The sequence below is a fragment of the Urocitellus parryii genome, chromosome 4, assembly GCF_045843805.1.
Source record: "Urocitellus parryii isolate mUroPar1 chromosome 4, mUroPar1.hap1, whole genome shotgun sequence".
Lineage (NCBI taxonomy): Eukaryota > Metazoa > Chordata > Mammalia > Rodentia > Sciuridae > Urocitellus > Urocitellus parryii.
Window position 1 is genome coordinate 85,691,565 of NC_135534.1, and position 17,955 is coordinate 85,709,519.

The 17,955-nt window shown below is 39.8% G+C and overlaps 1 protein-coding gene across 1 annotated transcript in view; it reads right to left on the reverse strand.

Annotated features, from left to right (window-relative positions):
• Maml2 (mastermind like transcriptional coactivator 2) overlaps positions 1-17,955 on the reverse strand; it is a 323,223-nt gene that overhangs the window by 303,658 nt on the left and 1,610 nt on the right. The gene's annotated exons all lie outside the window — the stretch shown is intronic.

Below are 17,955 nucleotides of genomic sequence, written 5' to 3' on the forward strand. Positions count from 1 at the left end.
CCCCTACTGCTCAAGGTTTCATGAATTACTAAACTCTCAAGGAAAGCTGGGGTTTCTCGTGTGATGGAGTACAAGAATGTGCCTAACACTACTTTTAGAATATTAAATCATAAGAGGAAAATGTCGGAGTTTGACCTCTCCTCTTTAACGTTTAAATTCCAGAAGCTCCTGCTTTAAGGACATAAGTCACAGTCTCCTCAAAAGATGACTATGTGTTTTGCTACAGTGGTTTAAATTCCTTCCAGAGATCAAAGAAACAGATATACTTGTGATATACCTTCCTTCATTAAATTCTGGCATATTATTGTTTGAGGTCCTCAGAACAACAGTCTACGGATGCATGGACATGCCAATACTGAGAGCTTGGGGTGGGGTGTTTAGGTTCTCCTGATGGGTCTAATAAAGTCTCCAGAATTTAGACTGTGGGGAAAATATGTCTGTAGAACCATTTAATTCTAAATATAGAAGATTTTAAGGGCATAAACAATTTATGCAGCAAACTGGACTGACCCTTTGAGCAGTTCTGGCCAATCATATAAATATGCATGGTAAACATTATTCCCTCCACACAGATTTGATGGACGTTTGTTATAGTAAAATGACCTAGTAATTCCATTTCTTCCTCCCCTCAAATTAGCAATATGACTGGACCATCAAATTAAGCAACTAAATACCACATTTTCTTTCTTTTTTTTTAAGATCGCGCACAGTTTTTAGTTTGATGAGTGGAAAAATAATCCTGGAGGCTGAGCTTTTATTTTTATTTTTTTATCACAACAACTTTTCAACAGTTAAACTGCTTTTAGTATATATAAGTGAAGAAAGTGAGCTCCCAGTCCCAGTAACAGCACATGTTTACAACTAAGTTAAAGGCTCTTAAAAATAGGGTGTTTGATGGTCCACTGCCAAAATAGGAACGCCAGCAGCCTGGAGTGCACAGCTAATAATAAAGAGTCAGAGTGACTATGAAACTCCCCAAGCCAGAGCTACAAGCCAGGTTTTTCCTTTTCACCAAGAACTTTCCCCCCATGACATGCAAACATATATTTCCAGCAAGAGGCTGAGGTGGGAGGGGAGGAAACCAAGTATGGTGAGAGGTCACTTTAAAACAAAGTTTATAAAAGGCTCTCAAAACTAAACTGCAAAATAGAATGAAGATTTGAGCTGCAATCTGATGACTGCTTGCCTTCTAGAAAAGAAGAAAATATCTAGATAGTTAACAAAATAGATAACAGAAGTCTATGGTTAAGGAGCTAGGTAAGGCATGAAGAGAGCTACATTTGCTTTCTGTTCAGATTCCTGAAACCAGAACAAATAGGTAATAAAGAAGGGAAATGTGTGGATTCATGGAGCTAGCTGCTCTGTGTAAAGTGGAGAATCACACTATCCCTATTCTCAGTGGATTCTCCTTCCTTATCACCCTGTGCCTGAACTTCAGGTTCTTTGGCTCCAGGAACACTTGGAGAATCTGATAAAGCCACAAAGAAGGTGTTCACATTGAAAAGGCATAAACATCATTGCATGAAATTATGCATTCGATTCAGAGAACTCACAAACTCAGAAGCTAGGTTACTTATGTGTTTGCATAAAAGGAGGCTACTGATAAAAAAGAAAGTACTCTCCAAAGGATCATGGTGATTATTTTATTCAATTCCTTTCTTAGTTCCTAGGGTGGGGCTAAGATATAACATTTCAAGATATAATTGCTAAAAAATGTTTTACAGCAGCTTACAACAAAATCTGATTTCCCAAAAGAAAGTTCCAGTGATCACACTTATATTCAGGGCACTATTTTTCACCATTTCTATACTGTTTCTGCTTCTACCCAAAGATGGTTTCCCTCATAACACACATACCACAAATAATAATATCTCCAGGATTTCCACGTAAAAGATGCTCAGGAAGGGTAATCTGGTTGCATGCAGGTCCAGAGGAGAGTAAGCTGGATTTACAGGGCACTTTACAAAATAGTGAAGAAACCCTCACCTGTGCTCTCAGAGCAAAGAGAGGTTGTAGTGTCTTTAAGAAAATTGCCTCTTTCTAAGGCACTTGCCAAAAAGTTGATTAATTTATTCTACAAATGGATTTTAGGCCCACTCACAGCATAATCGGGTCCTGATTCATTCCTCCATGGGAATTAATATATCATCAGGATTCTACATTGAAGATGTTCCACGTCTGAAAAATCAACCCAGGAACCTCTGAGCCATGCCATTTCTTATGCCCAAGAGACAGATGTCAATAATGAATCAGCACAACTGCTTTCCCCTTGAGCTTGTGTACCACCTTAGAATCCTCCACAGCCCTCTTGTTGGCTACTAAAACCCTAGAATGAAAGCCAAAACACAGGTATCACTCGCAGATGCACTGTGTTCAATCACCTTTCTACATCTTAAAAACAGGAGACTGGCAACCATCTCAAATGTGTGGCCCCTAGGCATTCATTCTGAATTTCATCTGCCACTTAGATGATTGTTAGAACAAATTGTCATTGACTTTCAAATGTCTTGGTGCACTTGGCTTCCAAACTCAGGCCTGGATTGAGTGTGAGTTGGAGGTTGATGATTCCTATGTGTGGTCTGAAACAGTGAGTAGAATCCTGGGCACTGGCATCATCCTGCTCTGTTCAATTTCTGACTCTACCACTTACATGTAACTTGGGCATGTTCCTTCAGCTCATGCCTCAATTTCCTTATCTGTTACATGGGAATGATTTCGTAGTGCAATTATGAGGATATGAGTTAATATTAAAAAAAACACCTTAGTGCCAGACACATCAAACAATAAATGTGATTTTTAAAAAATGTGCTGAACCAAAAGAATAGCTTGAAGATCAGTGTCTCATATTTTTGGCATGGTACATTTAGTCAGAGAATATAAAGGACTGTAGTCCTTTAAAACTTCATGTTTGCAAGCTCGCCTCAGTTAAATCCAACTAACAGGTACTGAATGCTTACTTACTGGACGTCTGATACTACTGTAGGCCCTGGAAGTACAAAGATAAATAAAGCACATCTTCACCTTAAAGCAAAACCTCATCTAGGTAACAAGAAAACACTCATCATATATATCTCCATCTAGGATATTCATTCCAAAATACTCAACAATAAGAAAAAAAACTTTGAGACTTAACTTGGTTCTGGAGAAAAATCTAATTCTTTGATTTAAGATCAAGTTTCTCTTTATTATGATATTATAGCCCTCTCTATCTCCACAGACTTGCCAGTGTACTCCCTAGATTCACAAGGGTCTAATTTATGATTTTTAATCCATAAATTTAAAAAGTTTTCTCAGGGGTTGGGGATAGAGCTCAGTTGGTGGAATGCCTGCCTCACATGCACAAAGCACTGGGTTCAATCCCCAGGACCACCAAAAAAAAAAAAAAAAAAAAAGTTTTCTCATCTTGCCTTGTTTTTTTCTCATCTTGCCTTGTTTTTTTCTCATCTTGCCTTGTTTTAAATAAATGGGTGAATTAAAAGAAGAAGAAAAAAATAAGACTCTCTTTTTTCAGCCTCCTTTATTCTACATTTGGTGTGGCCTGGGTATCTAACATCCTCATTCCATTCATAATTGCCATTCTTTCTAGGAGAGTCATTGCTTCATTGCTTCAGATTATGTGTGGGTGAATGTCTGGGAGCTGGACATTCAGTGTTCCAGTCTAGTTGCAAATGTAGTTAGGTATGTAGGGCTCTGCCTCTCAACTTTGCTGACTGTGCACCCTGCATAGGTTCAGGCCCTTCCTGAGAGCAAGCTGATGTTCATTAGTGGAATTAGCACTAGTAGTATTGAGGATTGAATTCAGGGGTGCTTTACCATGGAGCTACATTTTTAATCCCCCTTTTTTTTAAGAAAAAAAATATTTTGAGACAGTGTCTTGCAAAATTGCTGATAGTCTGGCCAAGTTCCCCAGTCTGGCCTTTAACTTGCCAACCTCCTGCCTCAGCCTCCAAGAGTCCCTGGAATTACAGGTGTGCACTACCGCACCAGGCAGTCCACACAAACTGGAGCCTTTCCTACTTGTTTCTAAATGGGAGATTAATACACTGAGTATGTGCATTAATACATACTTCACACACTGAAAATCTGCTATTCCAAAGTAAGATACTATCATCATCCAAAGTAAAATACTATCATCATTTCTCAAATACTCCAAGTCTTTTTCTATTATGTAAACTGCAAATAGCTATATTATTAGTATTGATAGCATAGGGTTTCTCTGAGGATTATACAAATCATGTACACGTACAATATCATTATGACTAATGCAAATGTCCTCATCTGCTTCTGCATACTTCCTGTCAGCCTGCTATGCCTCTACCTCTCCTTGTGCCTCTGATGCTAGTTTCCTGACCACTTCTTTTCTGTTTCTATTTCTTTCTTCTTCTGCAGTGCTGGGGATTGAACTCAGGGCCTTGTACATTCTAGTCAAGTGCTCTACCGCTGAGCTATACCCCAGCATTCTGTTTCTATTGTTTCTATTTCTAAAGACATTCTTTTTCTACAAAAGGAAAATTTCAGCAGTTTCTGTTTATTTCTCAACCTCAGTGACTTCTAGCAAAATTATTGCAATAGCTCTAAGGCACAGAGGATGCTGACATGACCACCTTATTCCCTAAGTTAAACATCAGGATCAGCATTTTACACAGACTGGCCAAAGCAGCACACAGCCTGAGCCAGGAAGATCAATGCGCAGGCAGATGTCCAAGATGGAGCAACCACAGGCGAAGGAGGCCCTCTTCAGCTTTGAGGGTGGGCATTTGCCTATGGTTCTCACTTTGCACCTTCCAGAGTATTTCCCGGACTTTCTTTTTTTCAATTAACCCAAATCAATCTCCAATCAGCCAGATTAAGTAAGGAACAGAAGTTGTTCATTGTAACATTTATTTTGTTCCTTTATTTATTTGTTTATTTACATTCTGTCTTTCCCTCATTGAAATCTAAATTCCATAATGGGAAAACTTGGGCCCCACTGGGGCCCAAGAGCCTAGCTCAGGACCCTGCTTGCAGTGGGCACTCCCATCTATCATTTCTACCCATTACCCTTTCCCTGCACCAATTCTTCTCTCATGAGAGACTGGGATTTAGAATTTGGAACTGGGAAGAATTTTAAGATATTATCACTGAAATTTCCCTGGAAACCTGTTTTTAATCACACTAAGGTGCTGCACACACCGGTGCACTCACATTAAGGACATATTTAATAGGAAGTGGGGAACATGGAGTCCCAACACAGGCTTCTCTTTCTTTCCCACCCTATTCCTGAAAAGATTTTTAACACGTCTAGTTTAAAAGCCACTAATGTAATCATGGAATCAATAAATATGTTTTTATGTACTACAAACATGCCAGGAACTACTGAAGGATTGGGATGCGAACAGAACTGACAAGGTTCCTGGCCTCATGAAGCTTATGTTCCAATGAAGAAAGACAGGAAATACATAAATAAACCAGGGGTCAACATAAATTTAGGTAAAGCTAAAAGTTATGAAGAAAATATAACTTCTGCAACGGGTTAAAGAGAAGGGGAAACTGGGGAGAGAAGGCAATCTGTCATATGTCTATTCTAATTAAGGTAGCCCAGGGGGTTTCGCCAAAGAGACGATATTTAAGCTGAATCCTGTATGACAATCCAGCCAAGCAAAGTGCTAGGGAATCCAATCCTTTTGGGTTGCAGTTAGGGGAATGAAGGAGCAAAGGACAGTAACTGGCTCCAAAGTCATCCCGCAAGTTAAAACCTGGACCAGAATGAAGGTTTCCTGTCATTACACACTAACTGCTATAATACAGTGTTCTTTTTCTCAGTTTCTGTAAATTGGCACGCTCTTGCCTTCTGGCACAATTCCCTCTAAATACCCTTTCATGCACTTCTTCATTTCTTATTTTGTCTGTAAAATCACCGATGTAACCAGTTTGCGTCCAAATATATTATAACAATCAAGGTAAACAAAGAGTGTGTGGGTGTGCCTGTGCTTGTGTGTGGGATAGGAGCTTGGGGTATGTTTTGTAAGCAAAGATAAGACTGGATCTATTGGAAAAGAAAAGCAACTTGACTTGCTCTGTTTTTGTATTTAAAAAAAAAAAAGACAAGCCATATCACATAACATGAAACCAAGATATTTGCCTCTGAAAATCTTAACAAAAGAAACTCCAAGGTGTTCAGAAGTAACTGAAAAAAAAAAAAATGTCCGTGTCTCTATGGCTCCAACTTAACAGACAATGAAACCGAGTGCCCCGACCCTTTAAAACAAAATAAAATGACAACCACCACCAAATGACCCTTTGGCTTCATGCTAGTTACAACTTGCTTTGTTAAGGAAAATGCACACCCGGCTGGCCTGGAGCCTGAGATCATTCGAAAGACCCCCAAGACTCTAGGAGTCATAAAAATGCAATTTGCAGAGCTCTAACTGAATCTAGAATCAGTGAGGAAGGCACCTATGCTAAGCAATTATCTTGACTTAATATTTATTTGGGAAATTTTCCCTTTGTTGGTTTGTTGGGAGCAAATCCTGTGTGTTTCTTTTTTCCAGTTCTATTAAATCCCTAAACAGAGCTGAGTTTTAAGGGCTTAGGGCTGCCCTTGGGAAATAGGTGATTACACTCTCTGCTTAGGGTTTTAGTGATAAGAAAATAAGAGAGGCAGAGGATTGAATTCCCCTCCCCCAGGCCAATTTCTCAGTGACTTTCTTTTATAGTTCCCTTTTAAAGCGGAAACATATTTAAAAAAATGAAGTGGTGACACGCATAAAATCCCATCCATCAATCAATCTGCACTTTTCAATTGTTATGTGTCTATGAGAGAGAGACAAACAGACTGATGTACAAGACTGAAACACAATTCCTGAGCAGGAAGGCTCTACAAGGAATATTTGACTTTTCATTTTATATTTTATGTTTCATTTAATTATTTCACAGGGGTAATCACTTGGAGATTTTTCTTAACCCCACAGAAATGTTGCCAAGTGTAGTTGGGAGGATTTGGGGGTAAAAAATCAGAGCTTTTTCTAAAAATAAATTAAATGAACCAAACTACTCCTACAACTGAGTTTCTCACACTCAAACCCTAACTCCCCCACTCCTGCCCCAGTTAGAGTTAGATATGGAGTGATTTACTAATAACTTCTAGGAAGGGTGCTAAGCAATTAAGGTGTTGGACTCTACCCCTGAGGCCACAGCTGGTCCCTGTGCCTAAGATTATTTAGACCCTCCTCTCTAGTACCTCTTTTTAAAGAACAAAACAAAAACATTCCCACCCATTTCACCTCTCCTTTGGGCTCTTCCTCAAAGAGGCAAGAGTGAAATTAAAGAAGCAAAAGCAAAATATCAGGAAATTGCACAAAGCGCATCATAACCCAAAGAAACCTCAGTGGTGATTCAGACCTCTCACCATGTGCTCCTTACTGCTTTTCCAAGGGAAAAAGAAAGTCAAGTAAGGGACTTGATCAAGTTATACAACTAGTTAGTATCAGAGCTAACACCAGGACCTCAATAATACCCAGTCACCAGGCTAGACTCTTAAGTATAAGAAATAGGCAGACTTCAGTGCAACTTTGTTTATTCATACATTTTGAAGGGTAAGATGAAAAAAGAAAGCACTTGGGGTAATTTTCTACCACCACCCCTCCATGACAATTTAGAAGCAGTATTCTCAAAGATAGAATATGCTTACTTCTTCCCTTATATGCTGCATGAGCTAACAAAGTCTTCTGTGACCTAGAAGATCGAATGCAATTACATTGCTCATATATATTTGCTATGCTGTTTGACTCTCCCAAGGGCAGCGTAACAGTACAAGGGGAGTGACATCTTTATGAGGTTAACCCTTTTCTATTTTAAGGGTAGACTACCGAAGGCAGATGTGTTCCCTGGAGCGTAACAGGAATGCTGAAAATTTGGTAGTTAAGAGGAATGACAGCACCATACCATCATCCAGGAGGGAAAAAATAAATTGCTGTTCTAAGGAACAGTGGGCTGGGGAAGCCTAGGAGAGTGTTGGTGCACATGAAGCAAAGGTGGGATGAAAAAGGAAGAGGAGTTTGAATTATAACACAGTGACAAGAGACAAAGAAGAAAGCAAAGAAACTAATGTTTGCTAAACTCTGCTATGTGCTGACCAACATGCTAGGCTCTTTCATGTATTACCTCATTTAATCCACACAATCCTTTGAGATATTGACTATTATCCTGAAACACAAAGGATGATGCTTAAAGATGTTAAGAAACCCATGCGAGGTAACACAGCTAAAGATGTGGAGCACATCTTCCATGCTAAGGTTCTCCAGCTCTGTTAACCTTTGCTACATTACAAACCACCCCAAGAGTTAGTGGCTTAAAACAAATGCGCTATTGCTCATGAGTCTGCAAGTTGGTTGAGCAGTTTCTCTGCTGATTTCACCTAAGTTAGCTCATATGACTGTTTCAAGTTGGAGGATCGGCTGAGTCACAAGTGAATAGTGCTGGTCAGGGGCAGGGGCACCTGATTCTCTTCATGTGGATGCTCATCCTCCAGTTGGTTAGACCACCCTCCTTATACGGTGGTCTCAGATTAGTGCTCCTTATTGGTGATCTTGGATTAGGGCTTCGTAAAGGTTGTCCTGAGAAGTAGCACAATGTCATTTCTGTCACACAGTTTGGTCAAAGCAGGTCATGAGGATATTCAAGATTCAAAGGAGAAAATCACATTGACTTTTTTGTGATGTAAGTGACAACACTGCATTACCAAGGGGTATGTGAGATAGAAGAACAGTCATTTAAAATCACTTAAAAATGGGTCCAATATAGGCTTTAAGTTCCATGCCTCTTACTACCAAAACTTTAATAAAAATCCCCAAATTCCCTCAACTGTTCTCTTTTAAAAAGTATAAATTTATAAAAATCCCTTAATAAAACGACTACTTTGTATGCCCTAGAATAAAAGTGACCAAACTAGGGTTCTCATCCTAGTTTGAACACTATGGGATATTATAAGGTTTTTTGTTTTAAAATGGGCTTTAATTTCTTCATCTGTGAAATGAGCGTTTGGTCTGTTTTCTCTCTAAGGGCTCATGCAACTCTATAAATTGTAGAATAGTGGCCTATTTTTAGAGCAATATGAACTGGCCCTCTGGGGGATGGGCAGGATGGAGATGAGAGAAGGCTAGAAATGAGATGGCTTCTATTTTGCAACATACTCTTTCATTACTGTGGACGCAGAACTTGGGAGACGGTGAGGAAAGGAAACTCTTTCCCACGGTGGTTGCAATCCTACATGATCCGGGTGCTTCTCTGACCATTTTCATTTCTTATGTGCTAAGCCAGCATGGGTCGATCATCCTACATTATGCCAAAATTGAAGTATGAGCCCTCACTCTAAGGGCCTTTAGACCCAGTTAGACAAAACAATTCCCATGCAACACACACTCACAACAGCTAAGCAGACAGCACAGGTGAAAAGGCTCCTGAGCCAGTACCTTCCTGAGGGAAATGCTTAGCTGGGAGCTCTCTCAGAAAGATATTGTTGCTTAGTCTATGGAAGATCAGGTTCCCAAGGAGAGAACTAATGTTTAATTTAGCACAAAGACAGCTCAGAATCTCTCTCTGGGGGACTGAGCTGACAAACAGATCCCCATGCAAAGAATCTAAGTGAGAAAAAGAAGCTCTCTTTGGTGCAATGGTTACATGACTTGGACCCAAACTTGATTAAGCCTCTGTCTGTTTTTTTTTTCTGTCAAGAGGACTGCAGCTCTTTCCTGTTTACTCTTATGTCTGCACTTTGCACTTTTTCAACACTTCTGTAGAACAATCAAATGGGATAATACTAGCACATACTTTTTGCTGTCTGAAATTACAGGGTGTTGTGTGTGGCAATCAAATATGTACGCCTTAGCCGGTTTAGCAAGTATCTGTCCACTTAGGTGAACATCTAAAACAAAAATAAACTCGATATCTCAGCTCCTTACCTAGAGAAAGTTTTTATTTTCATATAATTTAGACTCCTGAGACCTCCAGAAATGAGCAGTTCATACTTAAGTATGGCAGTTGTCATTCCAAAGACACATAGTAGAGTACATACTGCATTCAATTAAACTACTCTTCGAATTCTGGTCACCAGGACTTTAAGAGATTACACTGCATAACCTGGTAGCTATTAACAGACACAGCAGACTTAACTAAGAAAAAAAATTAAAGTCATGTAATTAACTTTCTGTTCAAATCCATCAGAACAACCTAAAAAGAATTCTATTGTAAAATGAGGAGTCAAAGTAATGGACTTCATGTGGGCAAGAGTTATCAGTGTGCTGGATAGGATCCTCTAATATAACTCAGTCACATTTCTGACAAAAAAAGAGAATTTAGAAAGTGACAATGTTAATAACTCCACATTAACGTATGAACCTGCAGGCATGACTCAGGAAACAAGAACACCATTTCAAACAAAAGAAACCCAACAAAATTTGATGGCACATTTCCTAAGTATTATTTCCTTGTGAGAAAGGGGGAGGAGATCTAAGTTTAAATGATGGGGAATAAACAACAACAAAAAATTGTATTTTTTGAGGATATTTTTTGTTCTGAGTTAGTTCCAACTGTCCATCTTTGCCCAAATATCGTCCCTCAGAGAACTGGGACTATTCTTATTCTAATCCTGACATTTCTTCACTAGAACATCATGCTTTTGATTACGAATTATCATCGCTAAATCTTGCTTTGAAGCCCTGGCAACATCTTCCTTGTGTTTCTTATGGAAAGTCACACTTAAGGAGGTACTGAGTGAAGAAAAGATTCCAAGCCATAACCCACATCAAGGCCCGAAATTTTCAAGGTTGGGAAGAGAGCAAATTTGTGCTGCCTGTGGACTTGCAGATGCAGTTGCCCCATTCTTGAGTAGCTTTAGCCAGGGATCTAGCTTTCAGAAGTGTGCATTTAAATCTACACAGCAGGGAGCTTCTAATCTTTTGCAGCTATGATCAGATTCATTTAAGAACTATTCATTAATTTAAATTAATAATTTAATTAAATGGATAAATTTGGGCTTTCCAGTTGTGATGACTCAAAACTCTCAATGAACAGTTTAAATTTCTCATTTTCCCACTAAGCCCACATTCTGGGTAACTAAGTGGAAACTCAGACCTATTCTAAAAGTACAGGGTCAAGTAGACACTCGAGTTGTAGACTGGGAGTCCTGTGATCCTAGGATTCAGAAAGGTATTAACTGGTCCTATTTTTTTTAGGACACTATTTAGCCCACCCCTGGGAAATGCAAATCTAACCCGGGTGATATCTCCACATTAAACCACTGAGGGAAACTGGATAAGGAAGTACCATTCACTAACTTTTTAAAGTAAATATCAAAAAGAAAATCCATGTCCTTCCGTGCAATGTCTAATGTACTTGGAGTCGTGGGCTAGTTGATTCAAGTATGTCATTTCTCATGTAAATAGAGCAGCTAAAATTTATTGAGCCTCTACAAGGTGCCAGGCAAATGACTCATTTAATCAACATCATTAAGAAATTAGTTCTGTTACTACCATTCTGTTTTACACCTGGGGAAATGAAGCTAGAGAATTGACCGACTTACCCAAGAAGATACTACTATTAAATGGTAGAGCTAAGACTGAAAACCTGGTCACCCCACTCCAGATGCCAGGCTCTACTTAACTGCGCCACTGTCTTGCCTCCTTCAGCAAGCCAGCTTGAACACTTCTATTTCCAACCTGTCCACACCACTTTCAGACCATCAATTCTAAGAGGGCAAAAGATATTCCTGACACATGGCATGGCAAAAAATAGTCACACATTGATTATTTATTGAATGAATTAATAATTTTCATAAATTCTAAAAAGCACTCATGTTCATAGTCTTGATGTGAGATTCTGAAACTCTGCTGAAACCATTAAGACACATGGAGAACTGTGATGTGTGTCAGTATTGTCAGTTACCCTTTTTATAGTCACTCAGTAATTTGGTTATAGTAGAGCCCAACCATCTAGACTTCCTTAGGCCTGGGGAGAATACATAAGCTTCTCTCCTCATGTTCCCTACAAGGAAGTGGAACAGCTTTCTTGCTCTCACATCTGTTCCTTAGATATGTGTAAGAAAAGGTCAAAGTTGGAAGACAGCCCATTAGCAAAGGGCAGCATCCCAGCAGCATGCCATGAATCAGGGAGCGAAAGAGTTGTTGGTTTTTTTCCTTTGCCATCTATGTCACAGGGTCCCTTCTCTATGTCTAGTAAACAAGGACCAAATGGAGGAAATCTGACTCTCCTTCAATATCTGAATGAGCCTTAGGGCATGTAAAAGATCTGTAATACATCTGTATTAACAGCAAGTAAATAAGTAAGTAAATCTCAAAGACCATCTGGAGTTGTGGCTTCTCATAAATTTCTGTTCATCTTTTTTTTCTTTTTAATGAAAAGACATTTTCCAAGTTGATATGCAAGGAAACTCATTGGTTAGTAAGATCAGTTTACACATCAAGCAAATAAACCTTTATCAGCAGAGCAATTCTTATTTGCACAGAAGGGCCAATAAACCTAAGCAGAGAGGTAGCTGGTTCTGCTTCTTTTAGTTTCTCTTCTGTGTCTAGCTAGTGTGCTTTTGAAACCATCTCCTTTCAGTGCCAAAGGCCATGTCATCCTGTATATAACTCACCATGAATGGGAGAAGTGTGTAAATAGCAAGGCATTAAGCAGCTCTAGGGACTTGAAGATAGGTAGTACAGAACACTTAGGCAGTGCGCTGTGAGAAGAGGCTGCTGGAGGGGAAATGCAATACACGTCTTCAAGTACATGAAGGATTATTATTGCTCCATAGCTGCTGACTCCTCTGAGCCTTTTGTGCTTCACCATTTACCAGGGCTTCTGATTTGCTCTTGCCATACCCTGAAACCCTCCAGGAAGTGGATCACCTCACCTGTTCCCTTCCCTACTCATACCCAACCACAGCGTCATCCATGCTTATCCACTCTCTGTTCCCCCCCAAACCTTAATTTTCACACCTCCTTGCATGCCCATATTTTACACCCCCATTCTACCTTTAGCATTCTCTACATTCTTCCAGGCCCTGCTGGTGTTCTGCATTCTTCTAAAAGCTTTGCCTGGCCTGGGTTGTAATCTCTTTCCTACAACTACTAATAGTAGTAGGTGCTCATGTTTTATGCAGCTACTAAGTATCAAACACTATATTGACTTTGTTAAACAGCATTAACTTTACAGATGCAGATGATGATGTCCAAACAGGAACAAAAAATCATTTTTCCAAATTCATGCAGCAAGAGGTGTGAAGTAGGGATTGGAACATGGGTTGCTAACTATAAAACCTATGCTTTAAATTCTTCCATTTAGGGCTGAGGTTGTGGCTCACCGGTAAAGCACTCACCTAGCATGTGCAAAACCCTGGGTTTGATCCTCAGTACCACATAAAAATAAATAAACAAAATAAATTCTTCCATTTACTTTATCACTAAGCCTTAAGTGTCCTTATTTATAAAATAGAACAAATGTTGCCTACTCACCTGGTTTTTGCATGCATGACATAAAAAGGTGGAAAAAGGTGACCTGTATATTCTAGAACTAAATAAGCATTTGTTCCTCTCTTCCTCTGTCTTTCTATATCAGTTTGGTCTGTTCTACCTAGTTAGCATATTCGGTATTCCTTTGTTAAGGTGGTCTTGATTTCTCCACTGGACTTACAGTAAGCAGGGACTGTCTTTTTCTGTATTTCCCATCATTCTTCCATAGAGCCTTCTGGAGTGTGAGGAAAATTAGCATGAAGAAGCAGAAGGAAAATTTAGAGTTGTTTTCATTAAACATGGCCCTGCCTATGAACATGAATGTATGTGAAGGACTGGATTAAAGGACAAGGAAGTAATAGAATCCACTGAGAAAGGGTTATCTGCCAGCATAGCAGAAGTGGGTGATTTTTTGTTTTTGTTTTTTTCAGATTTCCTCTTAGGCTTTTTGAGATTAAATAACAGTGCTAAGAACAAACATGAACAAAAATGAAAACAAAAACTGGATAATGGCCACTCTCTTAGTCATATTTAATTGTTATGTATAAGACCGTTTGAAAACTTATGCATGTTTCAACATCTTGGTATTTAAAAATGATTTTAGGAATAGGGAAGCTGAAATTTGATGAACATCACTTAGCAATGACATTATTTCAAAGAAAGCAGATGACTTCTATAAACAAATATTGATCTAAACAAGCAAAGACATCTTGGTTTACAGGACATTGCCTTGCTGTCGGGGCAAGCTTTCTGTCAATTTTTGATAAAGCATGGTACCAACTTCTCTCCACTTGAACTCTTTGCCTTTGTGAGATCTTATATTTACTTGACAGAAGTGGTGAGGTCCTGAATACATAAGAACTCTCCCTTTATTACTTTGTTCTGGAAAACAGAACAAAAATAGGTCAGGAAATGATGGCTGCATATATAAATAATGTAAACACTCCTATCACTGTCCTGGGCAGGACATTTATCATGCACACAGCCACAGACACCCAGATCTGGCCCCCAACTTACAGCTCTCAAATTTTGAGTTGTCAATTGGAAACTTGATTATTATCAGTTTAAAACAACCAGGGAACTCTGGCAATGATTTAACTTGTTTGACTTTCTTAAGCTAACAATTAACATTTTAGACTATTGTTGACAAAATATTTAACTTTCCCATGCCATTTGTGTAAGTGACTTTTCTAATATTCCTGAGAGCTCTGGGGGCTACACTTTTCCTAAACTTCTCAGGCCCATGCAGGGGCCTGTGAAGTACATGCATTCAAAAATGCCTCAGACTTTCACAGTATCACACATTAGAAGTGGAATTTCCTGGGACTTCAAGAACACTTAAGTAAACTGATATCTGAGTTTTAACTTGATAGCACTAAATTTGGAATACCGATCCCTCTACAAAAATAAAAGTCATTTCACCACTTAAAACAGACAACTGAGAGCTGAGATACTTTTAAACCCTGAAAAAACTGGTATTATTATTCATCGTTCAGTAGTTTATTAGTAGTAATATGAGTGAAGATGTCTTGCACTTTTGTAGGGCAGTTATTTTTTTCTCAAGCTCATTCAGAAACATATCTTCATCTGCTTCTCTCAACAAGCCAGAGCAGTATCCTAGTTCTCTCTGTTTTACAGATGACTGCTAAGTGACTTGTCCTAGGTTACCCAGCTGGTTAGGGATCAAGCAGACACAAATTCAAGAGCCATAGGTCCCTTGTTTGATCTGCTTTCTTTCCCCCACACCACATTAGAGAAAAGATAATCTCTGAAGCCAAAGACGACTTAGAACCACTTATCTACCCATCTGAGCAACACAATCTACACAACAGAAAAAAAGAGCTTGTCTCAGGAAAAAGGGAAAGATTAATAATGTACCATGGAAGTGCTAACCTTACTGTTCCATGGACCAGCAATTATTCAGTTTCACAGTTCATTCAAACATACTTCACTAGAAAATGATTTAGTGCTGAAAGCCTCCTCCAAGTGGTTAGAAATACAGATTTGCTCAAAGCCCTACAATACCAGCTCTCTAAAAGGCCCTGTTCCTGTAGTCTCTGCAGCAGTGGGGCTTCCCCTGAACATGGACTTGAGCTAAATGAAGAAACTGGCTGAGTAAGGGCTGCAGAATTAGGCTTTCAATGTGGACAAAATTAGAACTGACTTAGAGGTTATTCTCGCATTATTCTCGAAACTTAGGCTATTGAAAAGATTCAGAAATTAAATATTCTCCGCAGTAGAACACACCTCAAAGTCAACACTATCCCACTGAACAGAACTAATCCTTTCACCTTCATTCAGCAAACATTATTCACTGTATACAAGGCATTGTACTAGAAGGTATGTGGGATACAGAGCTTTCATCTGAGGACATAGCACTTATTTGATTTTAGATGATCAATATTCTCTCCTTTTCTCCAAAGGACATTTATGGCCACTTAAAGCATACAAATTCACTATTAAAGTGATACATTCAGCACACCCAGATCACATAAATCTGGTTATGGACACAGTCGCAATAAAATTAAGAAAGAATTCTGACACTCATTCTGGGCAAAGACCTTTAGATCAACAGTGTCTTTGAAAATAAGAGAAGCCTGCTTGAAGTGAGACCTGCTGGTGTAATGGGCCTGGTGAATCACTCCCTAATGCCCAGGCCTCCTGTCAGACACAATGTTATCAGGTTAATACAGCACTTGCATCACCATCTCCGAGTACCAGGCTGAGTAATAAAGTGCCAAATTTAGAAGCTATAATGGAGAGGGAATTTCCAATAACCAAAAGGGGAGCTGTGGATCAACCTTTGCAATCCCACAGTTTCAATGAAGAACACCATTTTGAAATAAGTTGCTCTTTTCCTTTCTAACTTAATGTCAAACCTCCCACATCATCACTACACTTGGAAAGGGAACCACTCCAAGGGAATGAATATATTAGGAGATGGTTGGAGGGCAGAGGAGAGAGCAGAGGTGGCAAAACAAACACCTTTGGCTTCTGCAGGCTTAGCTCTTTAGTGGAGAAAGGCCAGATGTTATTTCCTCACTTCTCTGCCAACATGGATATTGCTATTGTAAAGCTACAATAACCACTGAAATTGGTTTCATTTCACATCCCAAAGCACTCAAGAAAAAGAGACAGCCTCATCTTACTTCCAAGTTGGACAAAAGCAAAAAATAAACAAACAAAACAACCCAAACCCAAAGCACCCAAGGCTATGAGCAGACATGCCAGGTTCCTTACAGAGGCATGTATGTGAAGGCCCTGAGGAAAAGCCCCTGTGGCCCTTTTGTAGATCCTCTTGTCTTGACATACAGGACAGATCAGCTTTCCCCTTTCAGGGCTGGCCTGGGTGCCTTGCTGTCAGTATCATCCCAGAAACACTTAACAGGAGACTGTGAAACACACAAAGCTGTATTATTGGGAGACTTGCAGACAGATTATAAATTTACTGGGGACAATCAAGGCATTTAGTTACTTTTGGCTGCAGATGCTGGTGACACACACATACATACAAACTTCATTCTTCTTGCCATTCGTGCAATTCTTTGCCTTCCTCCTTCATCCTAGCATCTCTCTTTCACAAAACAAACTCCTACTGCTCTGCTGAGGAATTCCAGGGAGAAGTGGCAATGGAGCAGGTGGTAGAGAAAGGAAATCAGGACTTGAAGCTCCAACAGAACCTCACAAGCTAACTGCATTCAGGGATAAAACAGTAAACACTGGGCAGTTTCACTACAGGTAGTTATTTTTCCGTCTGAAGCTGGTGTTGAAGAGTTGTACTTTTGGTTATCCCAAGTAAAATGTTTGTATGGAGGGGGAGAAGAGCATCGTGGCTCCCAGATCCAGGAAATCTCCCCATCACAGACTTAGGGCAGGGCTAAGGGGGAACTGAAAAGAAATACCAGAGGGGCCTGGCTGGAGGATGTCCAGTCCCCACAGCTCATTTTCCAGTTTCTCAGGAGGAGACATTGACACAGTACCATCAGGTTCTATGGGCTTTCTGAGTACTTTTGGGCTAACAAGGCCATTTCCTATTTCTGCTTTACACCCAAGCTGGCTTAGGGAACCTAAAGCTGTGCCATGAGCAGACACAGAACTTCAGGAGCCCCATGAAATTCAGGGGGGAAGCTCGCAGGGCTGCAGGGAAGCATAGGATATACCACCTTCTATCCAATTGCTACTGGCCCAGCAACACTAGGGGAAGGCAGCACATCTCAGGCAAGCAGTCACCTGACCAGGACTGGGACCAAAAAAATCAATGATTCAAGGGATCCTCCTTCTGGGTGGGGTGTGTCTGTGCCTGTGAGGGAGCACTTACAGTCAGAAACTTAATCAGAACTTTTGGGTTTGATATGCAGTCACAAGGAGTGGGTAAAGAGAAGGCACTTCCCAGAATGAAGTGCACTTCCTTCCCACTTCCCTGAATGTTCTGAGTTAGCACTGCTTGATCAGAGTGTCTAGTAAA